The sequence below is a fragment of the Homalodisca vitripennis genome, chromosome 3 (genome assembly GCF_021130785.1).
Source record: "Homalodisca vitripennis isolate AUS2020 chromosome 3, UT_GWSS_2.1, whole genome shotgun sequence".
In the NCBI taxonomy this organism is placed as follows: Eukaryota; Metazoa; Arthropoda; class Insecta; order Hemiptera; family Cicadellidae; genus Homalodisca; species Homalodisca vitripennis.
Window position 1 is genome coordinate 50,343,627 of NC_060209.1, and position 16,602 is coordinate 50,360,228.

Here is a 16,602-nt window from a genome sequence, read left to right on the forward strand (position 1 = left end):
GTAAAAGATGCGTACTCTAAGTGGCCAGAGGTGTTGCCCGTTGCTTCAACGGCAGCTGTTCACACGATTGTGAAATTAAGGGAATTATTTAGTAGGTATTGGTATTGTAGACCACATAGTGTCCGACAACGGAACCACCTTTTACCAGTCAAGAGTTTAAGAATTTTTGATGTCAAATGGTATCAAACACACGTTTTTCACCACCTTACCACCCAGAAACCAATGGTTTGCAGAACGGTCAGTCAGAACTATTAAAAATAAATTGAAAACAGCTCTTCATAATTCCAAGGATTTAGAATTAGCTTTGAGTAACTTCCTGTTCACTTATAGAAATACAAGTGCATTCTACTACCAATCTATCGCCAGCTCAATTAATGTTGGGGCAGATCGCTAAAGTCTAGGTTAGATTTAATTCGCCCAAATGTTAAGGCAATAATGTCAGATAATCAAGAAAAAACAACGATTGTACTATAGGGGTAGTAAAACTAGACAGTTAGCTATTGGACAACCAATCATAGCCAGAGATTACAGAGGTAGAAATAAGTGGATACCAGGTGTGGTAGTTTCACGATTAGGACCAGTCACGTATTTAGTTGAACTGAATACGGGCATGAGGTGGAAACGACATATCGACCAGTTGGTAGGTTTTTACAGTGTAGTCCGGAAATGTCTGAGTTGACAACAATGCCTAGACTCCCAGGACGCAAGCGTGGCAACAGAGCACACGCAGGAAACGATCGATATACAGTCGCGGGACAGAGCGAGCGCAAGGTCGCCAGTACTTTTAGCAACGACCTTGCCCCCCTCTCCGCAAAACCATAACAATAACAGAAACGCTCAGGGGCAAAGCCCCAGCCCACGTACAAATGTAAACAATAAACCAGTTCCAGCGTTTCACCCAAACAAATGACACCTGTTAGACGATACCCACTAAGGGATCGTAAACCTTTAGTCAAAATGGACTTGTAAATACAACCCAATTGTGACTTGTATATAATTAATATTGTTAAGCATTATTATTATCGATTTTGTTAATTGTGTTCATTCAATGTGTTATTAATTGCTATATTCTGATTTATTGGTTTTGATTGAAGTGTTTGTGATTTGTGTTAAATGATTATATTGAGTTTGTATTTTGTTCTCTATAATCTATACTTACAAAAATAAAAGAGTATAATGTCAATTTTCTTATTCATTGTAATTGATTTAAAATTGGAGAATTGTAAAACAAATTGTAATTGATAAATTTCTAAAAATTTGTAGGGGACTTAATGTATTTAAGGGGGAGGATTGTAGTGTATTTAGTGTGAGAAGTACTAAGTTGGTAGGTATCCATAGTGATATTTAATGTCTGCACCAGTGATGTTGGCAGTATGTATTGTCAGGCGATGTAACATACGATGTGGTCTAAAAGAATAAAGAATGCTCATAGGCTGCTCTCCTGTGACGTCACATCACGCCACTACCCTACAACCAACGGTCCAAGCTGGCCAGCCAGCAGTCCACCCGGAGTCCACCACCAGACACCGTCATGTAACCTCCGCGTCCCGTCCGTTCCTTTACGAGCGGTCCTAGAGCAATGTTACTCTAAATGTGTAGTTTAATTATTCTTCCCGACCCATAGAGAGTACAGTGTCGACCCGCATACATTACAAACATATATCATGGACAATCAACGTGTGTGTGTGTGTGTGTGTGTGTGTGTGTGTGTGTGTGTGTGTGTGTGTTATTTTGTATTTGTTTTTTTTTTTTTCAAACGTCTAGTATGTATTGTAATTATTTTGGAGAACTACTTGAGATAGTTAAAACCATAAAAAAACAATTTCGCTTATTAAATTTGTTTTATTAAAGTGAAAGGGCTTGACTTTATCTTTCAATTCAAACAGGATAGTTTTTGGACACACTTTTTCTCAAAACTGCTTAACTTACTTTAATAGAAATAAAATTAATAGCTGTATTAATTCTAGCGGAATGTATTTTGTTTTATCGTTTAGTAATTTCCACGCCCTATGATTTTTGTGTGAAATATACTTATTTAACAAGCAATGTATACAATTACAACTATTATAGGTTAGGTCATTCTTAACCATAAATTTTAGTATTAAACAGAAAATAATTCAATTAGATGAATTTAGGATTTTATGAAACTTTGATATGTTTCTGAAATTTCTGAAAGTTTCGAGACTAAGCTTGCATTTTTATTATTATGGTTAGTAATGCCTTAAAAACATTAGTTGTAAGGATAAAATTAATAAACTGATGTATATTTTACACATTACATGGTATTTGTATACAGTTTTGTAGAAAGTAAGTATTCAATTTGAGTAATGAAAAGAAGTAAAATTTTTCAGTATATTAAGGTAGACATGTATAAATTAATTAACTATATGGCACAGAATTCCATACCTCTACTACTACTACTACTACTACGGTATCAACGCATTACACACTTAGGAATCCGCATCTTTAACAATTCCTTCTAAATTTAAAATTATATTTATATTCTATTTATATTATATTATATTATAGTCTCTGAAGAGCGAGGACTCTGCCCTCTTATATATTTTAGAATTATGAATTAGGTGGTGATGAGATTTTCAATGAATTAATCAAACAATTATATTTTAAGAGTTTTTATATATTATCGAAACAGAATTGGCTATGGAACAGCTTTGTTTCCCTGCAGGAAAAGCGAGTGGTGATTTGACACTCAATGCAAGTATTTAAGTATGTTTGAACTGCAATCTAAACATTTTAATAAGCTTTCGTTGAAATCTTATACATACTTTTACCTTTGGCGATGCTTTAGAACCATATATAAGCATATATAGTTGGAAGTTTACGTCACAATTATATTGATTCATTCGGTTTAAGTGCTATGATAACGCAACATCTTAAAATACCTAAAAATTTGCTATTTCTCTTACTTAATAAAACAATATATATTATTTATCTAATGATAATTAAAAATGTATCATGGAGGCTAGTAATTAAAATGACCATGTGTTATTTATAAATAAAATTATAAATACTTTTCAATATTTACTAAAAATTTTGATTTGAGGTCTTTTTTAGTAAACACGTTAACATTTTAAAACACATATTTTTATCAAGCACAGTACGACATCATTAATAAAAAAACATAAACTAATACAAATTATTTTGAAAGTAATCAGATAAAACCAAATATCAAAGGGGAGGAAAATGAAACAAAATTCTACCAACCAACGTATACATGTATAAAACTAATGTGATTGTTACAATCGTGCTCAAAGATTAATGATTTTATGGGAAATAAAGTCTTGGCATTTTTTATTTTATTAATTAGCATTAGCCATAGTTGTTTCCTTGACCGTTAAAGGTATGGGAATTCCCAAAAACTTTTAGCTATATTTTTCTGTTCCTAGAATTAAATACTCTTTAAAGTTATTTAATAAATTACTGTAATCATTAAATAAAAAAGGTTCACAGTTAACAGAAATGCATTATTTACTCAACGTAAAAATTACCTTAATCTGTTGCTATGTAAATAAATTAAAAGATATAGCAAAAGAAATTAGATGAGTGTATTGAAAAGAGAGGCGGATTTGTTTAAGTAAAACAGAATTCGTCACTCAGCAATTCATTTGCTACCTCCAGCAATTACCGCGTGTTTGCTGATTACAAGATGCTGACGGCTGAGCACCACATCACTCCAGGTTTGGTTACTAAGAGGTTTTTAACGTACAAACGCTTCTACCAAAGGTAATTACTGATTTTAATTGGTATTTAAGCTAACGAAGAGATATTTTATTAGTTTTAAATTGATAAATTCTAACTTCGTGCCCAATAATTTATTTGTGTTACAGTTTCTTTATGAATAATATGATTAACCTTAATATAAATGACCGTTGATTTAATAAACCTTGTATGAGAATAAAATATCTTTAAATATTTTGAGAAAAAATATAACTGATGAATTATTAATATTGATAAAAAATAGTAAGTGATATTCGTTAATTTTACAGTGTTCACTCACATTAATATTAATAAATTATTTTGGACAAATTATATATTACTAAATGATTATATATTAATTTATGTAAAAACTAATGAACAAATATACATGTTACATAATTCTTGTCCATTTTAAAATTATTTGTAATCAAAATTAAAGGTCACGAGTTAGACTCATAATTCTCACAAAACTAACATAAGAATCTGAGTTCTAGACCTAAATTTAGAAATGCTATACAATTATTTTACTTTTATATTATATTATTATCTTCTTATACCAGAATTTTATTATATGAATTGGAGAAACCCTAAATGTCCTATTACAACAAGCAATGAGACAAGTAAACCATTTGTCATAAATTTCCCCTTGCTTTTAAGTTTTGTAACTTAAAAACAACGAAAATCCAAGTAACAAAAATGAAAAGATGGAATTTTGTTTCTTTGTGATAACAACGTTCTTATAAAAATTAAAATTTTAATAAACTTAGTTTTACCTATAAATAAACTGGTATTTATAATCCTGTGCCTTATTGAGCAATTATTGTAATTAAACTTTAAATAAAATTAGCATTATATATCAAATAATCCATTGTTTAATATATCACCTGTTTGTGGTAGTTATAACAAGTTAAGTTAAAAAATAACATAAATACAGTAAATACAACGTCTTCAAAAAGCAAGCAAATTTTAGTCACTATTACTGTGCAAGCAAGTTTTCTATTATTACAATAATAATACTACTATAATAACCATTTATTAACCCCATCGTTATCATTACATAATAACTCGTAAAAGATTTTACTTTCTAGGGAAGTTGTTATCATCCAAAAAGAAGGTAATCTGATTAAGTCTAAAGATCAAGCAGGATATAACAAATTTGCTACGTCTTTAATTTGCAGGTATGCAATATATTGATCAGTCTTGGTGGTAGAATGTGGAAAGAAAATGTACTGGTGTGTCACTATCTTAAATTAACCACATAACGTTTATTATTTTCAAGGATAGAATACATTCAGTTCCAGTAAAGTGATACGGCTGGTGATTCCTAAATTAAAAGTCTTAGGAAACACTTGTGTATTATTCCTTTATTACCTGTATTGTTGAAGTACCTAATACAACGTTTGAATTCCTCATTACGGTAGAACTCTTCCACCCTATTGTTATTTTAAAGAGACCTTCCAATAAGACATTGATAAAAATTAACCAGAGGCAATAGTTATCATTTCTAGTTTCCTGGTAAAGAGTACATTTTATCTCATACTAGTATTCCCTAAACAGGTCTCAGGCTTAACTAATTTATAACTGATTTTGTAGTGACTTTGCATTTATAACTATTATATCACAAGGCCTACACTGGTTTAAGCATAACATATCTACTAATATAAAACCATTTACTAACATATTTTGCAAATGTGTAGAATAAGAATATTAAAAATAACAAAGATTAAGAGATATTCTTGAGGTAGAATAATTTCCAGGCGACGTAAATGAGTAAAAAGGAGGGTATACCTTGGGTTCCCGATTCCTACATTCCACAACTTTACATTTAGCAATATGTATTAATTATTTGCCGAAATTCTTATTTTATTTAATTTCTTACTTATAAAAATTTTAGATATATATCACATTATAACTCGGTAATTCATAAACCAATAATGAATTTCAGCTCTTATCTTTATTGCAAATTTGAAATATTTTAATACTTTGATTAATCTTTATATTCCTATCTGAGTTCAAATATATTGATAATTTCTTTTTGGAAGGTAATTCACACGTATAAAATTGATGAGAAATACTGCTATATATATATATATATATATATATATATATATATATATATATATATATTTTTTTTATTTTGTGAATGTAGAGTGTTCAATATTATTTTCGTTTTCAAATAGAAATGTAAAAAGAAGAATATTTCAAACACGGTAGTAGGATGCTTACACTCAATGGATACTGAAATGTTTAAGGAAATGTATTTTATTCAGATTTTATATGATATAATGACATAAATTAATTTTTTTTAATTATATTTCAGCTCATAATAATTAACGTACATACTGAAAAATAAAGTTTAATTATTGAAAGTACTGCCGTTTACTCAAACACTCAACTCACAAATTTGGATTACAGGACTATAACGCTTAGATAGGTGGAAGTCTTGTAAGTGGCTAGGGCCGTAATTGTTAAGCAGGACTAAACCCTACAACGACAGTTACTGTTGGGCGGATTACAAACTTAGCCCTCAGGTCTAAGCGTCCTTCTTAGCCTTAGCCGCCTTCACTTGACAGTACTTCTCAATGAGGAGGATTATTCTGTAAAGAAAAAAGTATTTTGCAGGTAAATTACAAGTCTTAACTTCAAATTTTAAAAAGATACCTTACCAAAAGTTTCCAAGATAAAAACAAAATTTCAAGAATACTTAAAAATACTGAAAGCTAATAAAATGATCAGTTTCAGTAAAATGTTCGGGATATCAAAAGATTCTAGCCATATTGACAAATATATTTAGAGTAACTGGCAATTCCAGAACGTGAAAGAACATGTGAAAACTACAGCTCTAAGAATAAGACTAGTTTCTCTATATCAGACACAATGTTCTTAAATATTGTAAATTAAAATACGAGTATAAGCTACAAGACAAATCAAAATGTAAAAAAAAGGTCGAACACCAAAATGACAAGACCCATAAAAAACAAGTATGTCACTAAAATAAAGATGTATAATATATTTAAAATGTTTTACTACTAAAAACTGTTACTTGCTCATTTATTTTGATATTTAAACAGTAGGAAGATGTTTAAAATATCACTATCTAACATTACTGAATGTTTTAATGCTTGGTGATATGACGAGAATTTCCAAAGGCCTCCTCCTAGACTGTCTCCGAATGTGTCGTTAAGTCATTCACAATTAGGAAATTTTTTTTTCTATGCTGTGAAGTATTTGGGGTTTATTTAAGTTGGCACAATGAATGGCAACTAAGGTTTGTCTAATAAACTCAAGATTATAAATTTAAACCGCCGCCATTTTGGTTAGGCAAAACATTTCAGGGTTAGGTTGGCGGCATTGTGTTCTAATATAGCCTTATAATGTACTATGTAACTTAACATATGCTTTTATTTACAGTTTTATTCTAACTCCTCGTGGACCGTTCCGAGTACAATAATGAAAATCTATATATTTACTTAAAAAGGGAGATATATATTTAGTCCGGGAACGATATATTGTCTTATGTATTAAAGGTAAAGAAACAACATATTATACACATTGTATGTACCTAAATATCTACTTATTTATTCAAACTATAATTTTCTATAATACTGGAGAAGTACCACAACGAGTCAGAGTAAAATCGTAAATAAGAGCATATATCAATTTATTTACCTATTTCGAGAACAATTTCTGCTTCTCTAAAGCCAACACCACTACTTTGATTCCCTGAACTGTGTAATATACCACATGAAATAATACGAAAGGCACAAATATAAAGACAATGATATTTACACCCAATTCCCCATCACATAATTCCCCCTACTTCAGACACAGAATGAGGTCTCCCTAACCACCTCTTAATTCAGCACAATATTTACTGTACAAAATGTTTCGTCCAGTCACTGCTGGACTTACGAGTAGGATAAGCTTGTAGCATATAACAATAAATGAGTGGTGGATCCTATGATCCCACTAAAATCAATGGATCTATCTGGCAAAACTGTTCACTGCTAACCTAATTTAGGTCGGTACGGTATAGTTTTTTGACGATTAATGATAGCATGTGTAGGTATATTTTTTTAAAGTTGAAGCTATATGGTGTAGTTTATTTTCTTCAGCTCACATGATAACCATACGATATATGTTACAAACATTTAAAGAACGTTGAAGGTCTTTTAAACGATTTCTGCTACGTTTTTTGTTATATTTCTAATACTAATAATAAAGGGAAACACGTCTACCTTGTTCAAAATACAACAGACACATGTTGCAAGGCTGTGACAAAGGAGAATTCAGCAATATAAATCATTGAGGGTAGGATAAAGCTTGAAGCTACATTTAAATGTCAATATCCGATATATCAGCTACCTTTCTGTTATGTGGTTTGTCTGATACACAGTGTTTTGTATGGACAGGACAGTTTTGTATATAACCTGTTAGTATAGGGGCATTCGTCCAAATATAGATATTCATTTAGGAAACTCTAGACATTACTTAATTGTTATAAAATATTCGTTCCCTGGAGTCATTCAAGATTTAAATATTCAGAACTTGAAAAAATTTATCTTTCTAAGTTTATGATAAACGTAACATAACTTTTTAATGATTGGAAAAACTTTAAATCGTTAGTTATATAGTAATAATATTGAAACAAAAAACATTTGTTTAAGAGCATTCACATTATTAATTTATCTTATACATTAAAATTTACATATAAGACCAATATCATACAGATTGCGTCATTAAAAAAAACCTCATCTTTTTTCGTTTATAGCGCTCTTAAAATATGCAAATTGTTTTTTCTCACTTACTTTCTCACTAAATTTAAATATAAGTCTTTGCTCAAAGCAATATAAAGTCAATAGCTGAAAGAACAGTGATGTTAAAGTAAGTATTTTATTGTTAATTTTATATCAGAATTCCTCTAATATTACACTCAATTAATTACTTTTTCCCCTTTAGTCCAATGTTTATCTGACAAAGTACCTTAATAACAATTATAATATTTGCAATTAACTACCAAAAGACATAACTTACAAATATTTAAACGCTTGTTTAATGTAAAGTGCATTACATTTAATAATATTTTGACCTATTTTTTCAAAACATTAATACGTTTTATCGACAACTAAATTATTTTTTTTCTTTAAAAAACAACTAAAATATGTTCGTAGTGGTGACACGCTTAAGTTCATTTGTCAACATTGGTAAGAAGTTATAGTGTAGAAACCTTCAATAGATTCATTTGATTAACTCAGGAAGGGGCACGTTGAAGAAATTTTGAAGTACACCATAAATATCAGAGTTTAAGTACATTTATGTGTATTTATATTTATTAATAAAATATTCATTACGACTATACAGAAATTAATACTGTTGTTTTCAAAAGTTTTAGATAGGAAGAGTGTAATCATTCTGAACATAAGGTTTTACATCCTGTTGGTTTTAGGGTGTCGTAGAATAAAAACAGTTTTGAAATTAGCGGTTCCTTTGCAGCAATATTTTGTCCTAGCGGCCTTTTTGACATAGCGCAAGGTTTGAAGAACCCTGCTGTTTAAATATATTGAATAACATTGAGAAAACCTGCTTGACAGTTTTCCTATTAATTTAAACTATAAATATTATATTTAGCTCCAATATATCAGTGGCGTTATATTGCATGTATATGTATATGCACCCTTAATAACGTGTTTATAATAGTTGTTATATATTCAGATAATAATACATCTGTCTCGATATCAGTAATCAGAAATGTACATAACAATATCTCCTTATACGCTAAATTATATCGTACAATGTTGTACATTACCAAGCAAAATCATTTTCGCCATCATAGAAACATTAAAAACCTACAGAAACAATAAGTAAAACAAAAGTGTACTCTATTAATGTATGAATGTGCAATAAAATCTCTGGTGCGATAAACAAATATTAATGGACTTAAAATTGTATTATTTATAATATTTCCTATTGATTGACCTTATTGCATTTCCATTGGAATGGAAGTATTTACTGAGTATTTCTTATCCCTAGGGAACGGATTTGCTTTAGATACTGACCTATAAATACAACACTGAAAGGAACCATATGATATTAATATTAATTTTTAATATTTTAATGACATGTTAAACACGTAATGTCTTTAAACTTTCCATACAGTTTGTAAGCAAGAGCGAATATATGTACAGTATTAGCACTAATACAAAGTGTAACTTTGATACAACAACATCACGTAACACATTAGCATCTGTCTAGTAGTTTCGAGCATAACTGACAGGTGACGAAATCAGTTTCGAAGAAAACGTAACGTTAATGGCAAAGTTTAACTTGTCAAGAAGTGCATCAAATAATTAGACAACCGTACGTTTCTGTGGGTCCTTCTAAATGTAAGTACACACAAAGTTTCTCTTTAAACTTTGTTCTTTCAATAAAAAAAGTAAACCTAAAGGAATTGAAAGTAAAATTTATTAGATTACATTTTATCGCCACTTTATATCTCTTAAGACAAAATATTGAATTCCCTCATCAGAAGTAGTTAGATATCAATTTGAGTAACGTACTGTACAATAAACCTGCTAGGACACCAATGAGTTCTGAATCGTTTTTAATTGTATGTTTTAGTGGTGTATAACACTTAGACGTCTTTTTGTAAACGTTATATTCAAAATTATTCTATATACAGTTCAATAGGTTCAAACCTTAATAATTATATGTAATTCATTCAAAGGTATATCCTTTATACAGCTTAAAAACAGTACAAATTTACTACTGTTAAGATTTAAAATTTTTGTGTTGGCAATAGTGGTGGTATTATGGAATAGATATAATGACATTAAAGCCAAAGTATAAAATACGCTATATAATTTAAGTAAGAAAATTAATTTCCTAAAAATATTACTAATTTAAAAATTAACTTTTCGATATGAATATTATTTCAATATTCCGTTATTTATTGACCTGGAAAAAGGTTTAAAGTGTTTTGGAGTGCCTATAACATTTCCTAAACATTTGGTTGTTATTAATGTTTTTCGTCGAGTTGTTTAGATTTAGATATTAGTGTAATTCCGTAAGATTCTATATTTTTTAAAACTTGTAAAATAGATGCTGACACAAGTTCAAAGTTAGTACAAACATGTATATTATAAAGATCTCGGCTAGATTCTTTAGGTAGCTTAGTAGGCCAATTCATTTCAATAATGCAAGCGTTAAAATATTACCCCTTCCATTTATGACTAAACGGACTCTTCCGAGTTTTTACAAAGTTAGTTGGAACCTTATATTCCCAAATGAACTATATTAATATTTCTTTTTTTAACTCTACCTATTCTTTCAGAGAGAGTTTTATTTGCTCTCAACCTACAACAGACACGAAGTAAAGTACTAAACACATAAATTACATATAAGTTAGTCAGTTCACTCCTTCGTTCAATGCAGCTTATACAACATTAAATTGATAAAGTATCTTTCAAACAAACGTTAAAAAAACTCGAAAAACTTGTATTTATTTACTATTCGTAAGGTGTAATAGCTCGGTGTAGGCTTCAATATATATATTTTGAAAATAAGGATTTGGACATTATCACAGTAGACTATCTACTATCTCATATTCCTGGTGTAAGTGAAAGACAGCAAAACTTCTGAAAGTCATCGCCCATGTCACAATAGTGTACCGACCTTTAATTAAAACATCAATTTAAAGTAGTAAACTGTATTGAATCGCATAGTTGTAGTAATTTAATAATGTAAGTTATGCTGATTTGTATATTATAGATGTTTGATTTGGGAAAAACAAAAAAGTGATAATGTTAGTAATCACCCGAATTATATACTAAACGTTTATGGATTTTGTATGGTAAAATTTAGTTTTACTATATGAAAAGATTATTTACTGACATAAATGTCAAGAAACCAAAGTCCATACAATACCAGTAATAAACTATTGAAAGATTCGTGACTGTCAAGATATGTTAGTATATTGTATTGATAACTTTGATAACCAGGAGAACAAATGAAATGAAATTATGTGAATGGACTGAGCCGTTATTGAATTTGTTACATGTGCATTACCATTTACTCACTCGTTTTCGCTGGAAAGTAGCAAGAATCATATAATTATTGTTTACAAATAACATAGAAATCAAAGATTTGTAATGTGTTTATTGCAAACGATACCAAATTGCGTGTGATAATACTTGAGCGTGCTTGAGTAAGCCTTGTACAGTTTCGTGTTTCATTTGGCCATGTTTGCGTGTGAGTGTGTTCGCGGGTAATTGCAATGGTATTTAGCAATTCTGTTTGAATCAAAAATACTGGACATAAATACAAACTTTTTTCTCTTCATCTTTGTAAATGAACAATATTTTAGGTCAACCGTACTTAATATTCCAATGTTGTGGCTTATCCGAAGTTTTGCAGATTTCTAATTATATTTCGTTCGATTTTCCTATATTTTTTACGAACTACAATATGTATGACTTATAATAACTTTAGTCATCATCATGAATACACAATATTAATATATGCTGTTATAACTAATTTATATTAAACTTAAACTACATGATTTAGAATATTACAAAATTAATTAGTAATACTGATAAAGTACACCTGAGTCGTGTTGATTATTTTCTTATACATTATAATGGTATTTATATTTCTATGCATTAAACAAAAATTATAAATAATTTACATATCGTACATTCTGCATATTTTCATACGAAGAGGAATAACATTATTTAATAATAATAATAAAAACATTATTACTACAGAGAATATGTCATCCATTTACGGTACCTATTAACTCAAAGGAGCAATCTTAGTTAATGCCACCAAAAAGAAATACACAGAACGCCTACAGTTTCTTCATACTACTTTAGAATATTTATTAATCAAACTTTACTTTTTAGAAAATAGCTTGATATAAGTGTTTCAGCCATTTTTTCTGTAAAATAACCTATAAATCTGATTTTAACAGAAAAATCTTCCTTGAATCTGGTCTCTATATTTACTGTCTAAATATTGGTGTTTTAACTATCGTCAATTTCAGACGTCACTTTTTTTATTAAAAGACCCAACGTTTTCTTTTATAGCCATCCTGCAATACTCATCTCAATAATAAAAGCAGCTTGCTAGAGGACCAGAATAAACCGAGAAAGTTTATGTAGTAAGTTTAGTGTAGAAAATCATTATCATTAATCCACAGTATTAATGAATAAAATTCTAAAATAAATTTTTAATTTTAGCGAATATTTTGACCCACAGACGTAATACTAGTAGAGTAAGACAAGGACAGATATGACGGTTTTTCATGTGGATTTTGAGTTCATCTCTATTTTAATTTTATTTTGAATCTCTACATACGAACATAACACTAAATTCCTGGAGTTAAATATTTGACGTCAGATTCCATACACTGCACTTAGAGGAAGGTGAAATTGAACTAAACTCGAAGTTCACATTATCTTTTATTTTCGAGACATTATTATATATGATCTGGGAAATTCTTAGATACACTGAGTTTCCCCAGAGAAAATTTACTGTTACTGTTTTTTTATGTGGCACAAACCTCTATAAAAATTATAAACTACATATTTTGTTCAAATTTTTATTAAAATAGTGTATAAAACTAAATTTACATTACAAGAATATTTTGAAAACACATAGACCGTGTATGCCAATTATCTTATTTAAAAGCTAATGAATTCAATATCAAACAAAACAATACTAATAACAGTAGGACATAAAATTCCAAAATTTTAGTAGACAGTTTAGATATAGGTTTAGATATATAGTATCTATTATAATAGGTTAAATATAAGAATGTTTTCCTTAATGTAACCCGTCATTAGTATGGTGTTTTAAATACCGCAATAGTAGTTTAATAAACTGAGATGCTTTAAACACATATAAAAAGTGGAGGCTAGAATTATGTCAAACGCAGTTGCAGAAGTCAGAATAGATAATAGTACTTGAACTCTATTAAAATCTCAGAGAAGAGATAGAGGAGGTTCAGCCTGCAAGCTTCGGGCTGTAAGGATATGAAATTATTTGATATAATGAGCATGTCAACAAGAAATCCTAAGGCAGCATACATGCAATTACATGTCTGAAATGTGTCTTAACATTCCTTATTAAGGAACCTCTGCGCATTTCTTAACAGTTAATAATTTATCCTCATTGAGTAAATATGTTTAGTATTACTTATTGATACGGTTCAAGAGTAATACAAATTTTATATATATATATAAGGAGTAATTAAATTAAATTTAGGGAAATCATCTACACAATTTTCTGGGTAAAAATATTTATGTATACCTTTTTATGAGCAACCATTTAGTTTTTGTAATAAAACGATCACTTAATGTAATTTCCTGTTTAACTTATTTAGACTTTATACATGTTTATAATGAATTTCCTTACTTATACATGGTAGGTTAAAGTGAAGAAATTCATTTAAATAATAAATAAATAATGATTAGTGCACGAAACTTATAATGCGTGACGTAAATATACTTTTTCTGTACAGCACGCACTGACTTATATACAATAAGTATATGGTAGTGGATGTGTTTACGTTTTACTTTCAGTATTGCTAAAATATAGTAACTAATATAAGTACAATGCAGCAACATATTAAATACACTTACCTTCATGATCCTAATATTGTGATTAAAAATCTTCCTATAGCCTATATTTGTGTTTTGATTTTGTATATTCATGTAAAAATACCATTCCTTTTATCATGTACTGAAGAAATAACAACATCTGTAAACGAGACCAAACACTAAATACACGATAACACTAATGAGTTGTGTGCCTTAAGGTGAAAGAAATTACACAATTTAATGCACAAACATATTTCCCGTTGTTTGTGCTAAACTAAACTATATCTAACACTCAGCACCAACCAAACTGGTACGCCTACTTTCAGTTCACTCAAAGTTTGCTACGTAAAGATTTTTGTGAATTAATACAATAACCTATTCATTGGATTTCTTACTATTTTAAAAAGTTCTTATTATATGTAAAGTCAATTATTTCAAAGCAAATCAATCAACAATCTCTAAAACAGTTTTGTCTGAGAGTTATCATTACATTTTTAAATATTCAAATATTTAGTTCGTAAGATTGTTCTGCTTGAATATCTTTTAGTTACAAAATTAAGTCATTCTATTTCAAATAGTTCTTTCATAGATATCAACTGACCTATTGCAAAATAACCCACACGTTTCTTAATAAAGGAGTTGGAATTGATTTATTACAAAATATTTTTGAGAATATATTTTTCTATTCCAAAAAGATTAACGATATCTTGAAACGAGCAATGTTGCATCTTCTTTGAAACCATCAGAATGTGTTTCAGGCAAATGGACAAAGTTGAGGAGAGTGTGTAGCATACTAAAGGCTCATCAGTCAGAAACTTATCTGTCAGTAAATTGTTATGAAAATATAAATCAGTGTAGATTACTGATACTCTTAAGAAGACAAGAAAATCTCACAATAAAAATGTGGCCATCGTTACTCAATAATGTAAAAAGTAAGAACTGGATTTATCTTCATAACATTTAAATTTATAAACAAGATTTGAACTTATTTATACTTGGAGTTTATCTTACGAAAAGATTATTGTTACAATAAATCAGCGACACAATTAGCATACGGGGTTTCAGACCGCGGCAATATTGTATGATTTGTGCGTATTAGTTAAATACCCTACATTAACAAAGTAAATTACATTAAAATAAATTTAGCTAAGTAAAATAGAATTTTCAAACATATTATTTACAGCATTTTAAAGTAAAACAGAATTTCTTGTAGTTAGGTAACGGTAAGTTGAAACTAAACTTAAAAATGAAAAATAACTTTTACACTTCTCAAATTATGCAACAATTTGAATGTCCGAAAGTTTAGCGTAAAAATCATTAGAATTTGGATTCCCGAAAAACATACAATATAATATATAAAACTTATCTCCTTCATCACACAACCACATTTCTGCATTTTATGCCTTAAAACACACCGACACGTAACAGTAACACTTTTTTCGACATCTAGATAACATACACTTTTTAGTACGACTCTAGCCTACGCACAGGCTGCTTGCCCATGTAGGCTAATTTCAATTTTAGAATATATGTTAATATGTAATAAATAGTTTACTTAAATTAAATAAATAATATTTATCCAACTACTAAACTTAAAATTAAATTGTTTTATTTTATCGCCACTTAGTAAGTATAGTAAAAGGGTAATTTACTATTTATAAAATGTAAATAAATCTAATATCTATGTGTATATGTTTTTGGAAATAAAAAATGTTTCTATTCCATTATTCTATTCTAAATATAGCCCTTATACGATTAAGTTCTACAGTTATTATTACAACAGTAGAATGTACTTTCATTAGTTGTGAAAAAATTATAATAATTTACGTTTTGGACTTATTTTTTTTAATGCTTTCTTATACAAGAACGTGGGTAAATCTTTCATGAATCTACATATCAACATTTTCTATTGGTGTTATTGATGTAGACGAAGCATTTCATTATACATGTTGTTGTATAAATAGTTAAACATATAAGTAATGTTTTTGCTGATCAGTTATTCCTGAAACCAGCGAGGTTCACATGCTCACATGACTTATTATAGCAACCAGATTACGTAACCCAGCTGTGAGTTTCGAGCTTCTCACAAATATGCATGATATATTATATTCCAATGTTACTGCATTAATTAACCCAAGATAAAACCCTTTTTCAAGTTTAATAAACTGTATTTTAAATAGTAGTTAGTTATAATGAGAGATATTAAATAATAGGAGTTTCCTGTATACATGTCATAAATGAGTAATTTCTTTAGATTAGATAAATATAGTAACCAATTAAAGTATAA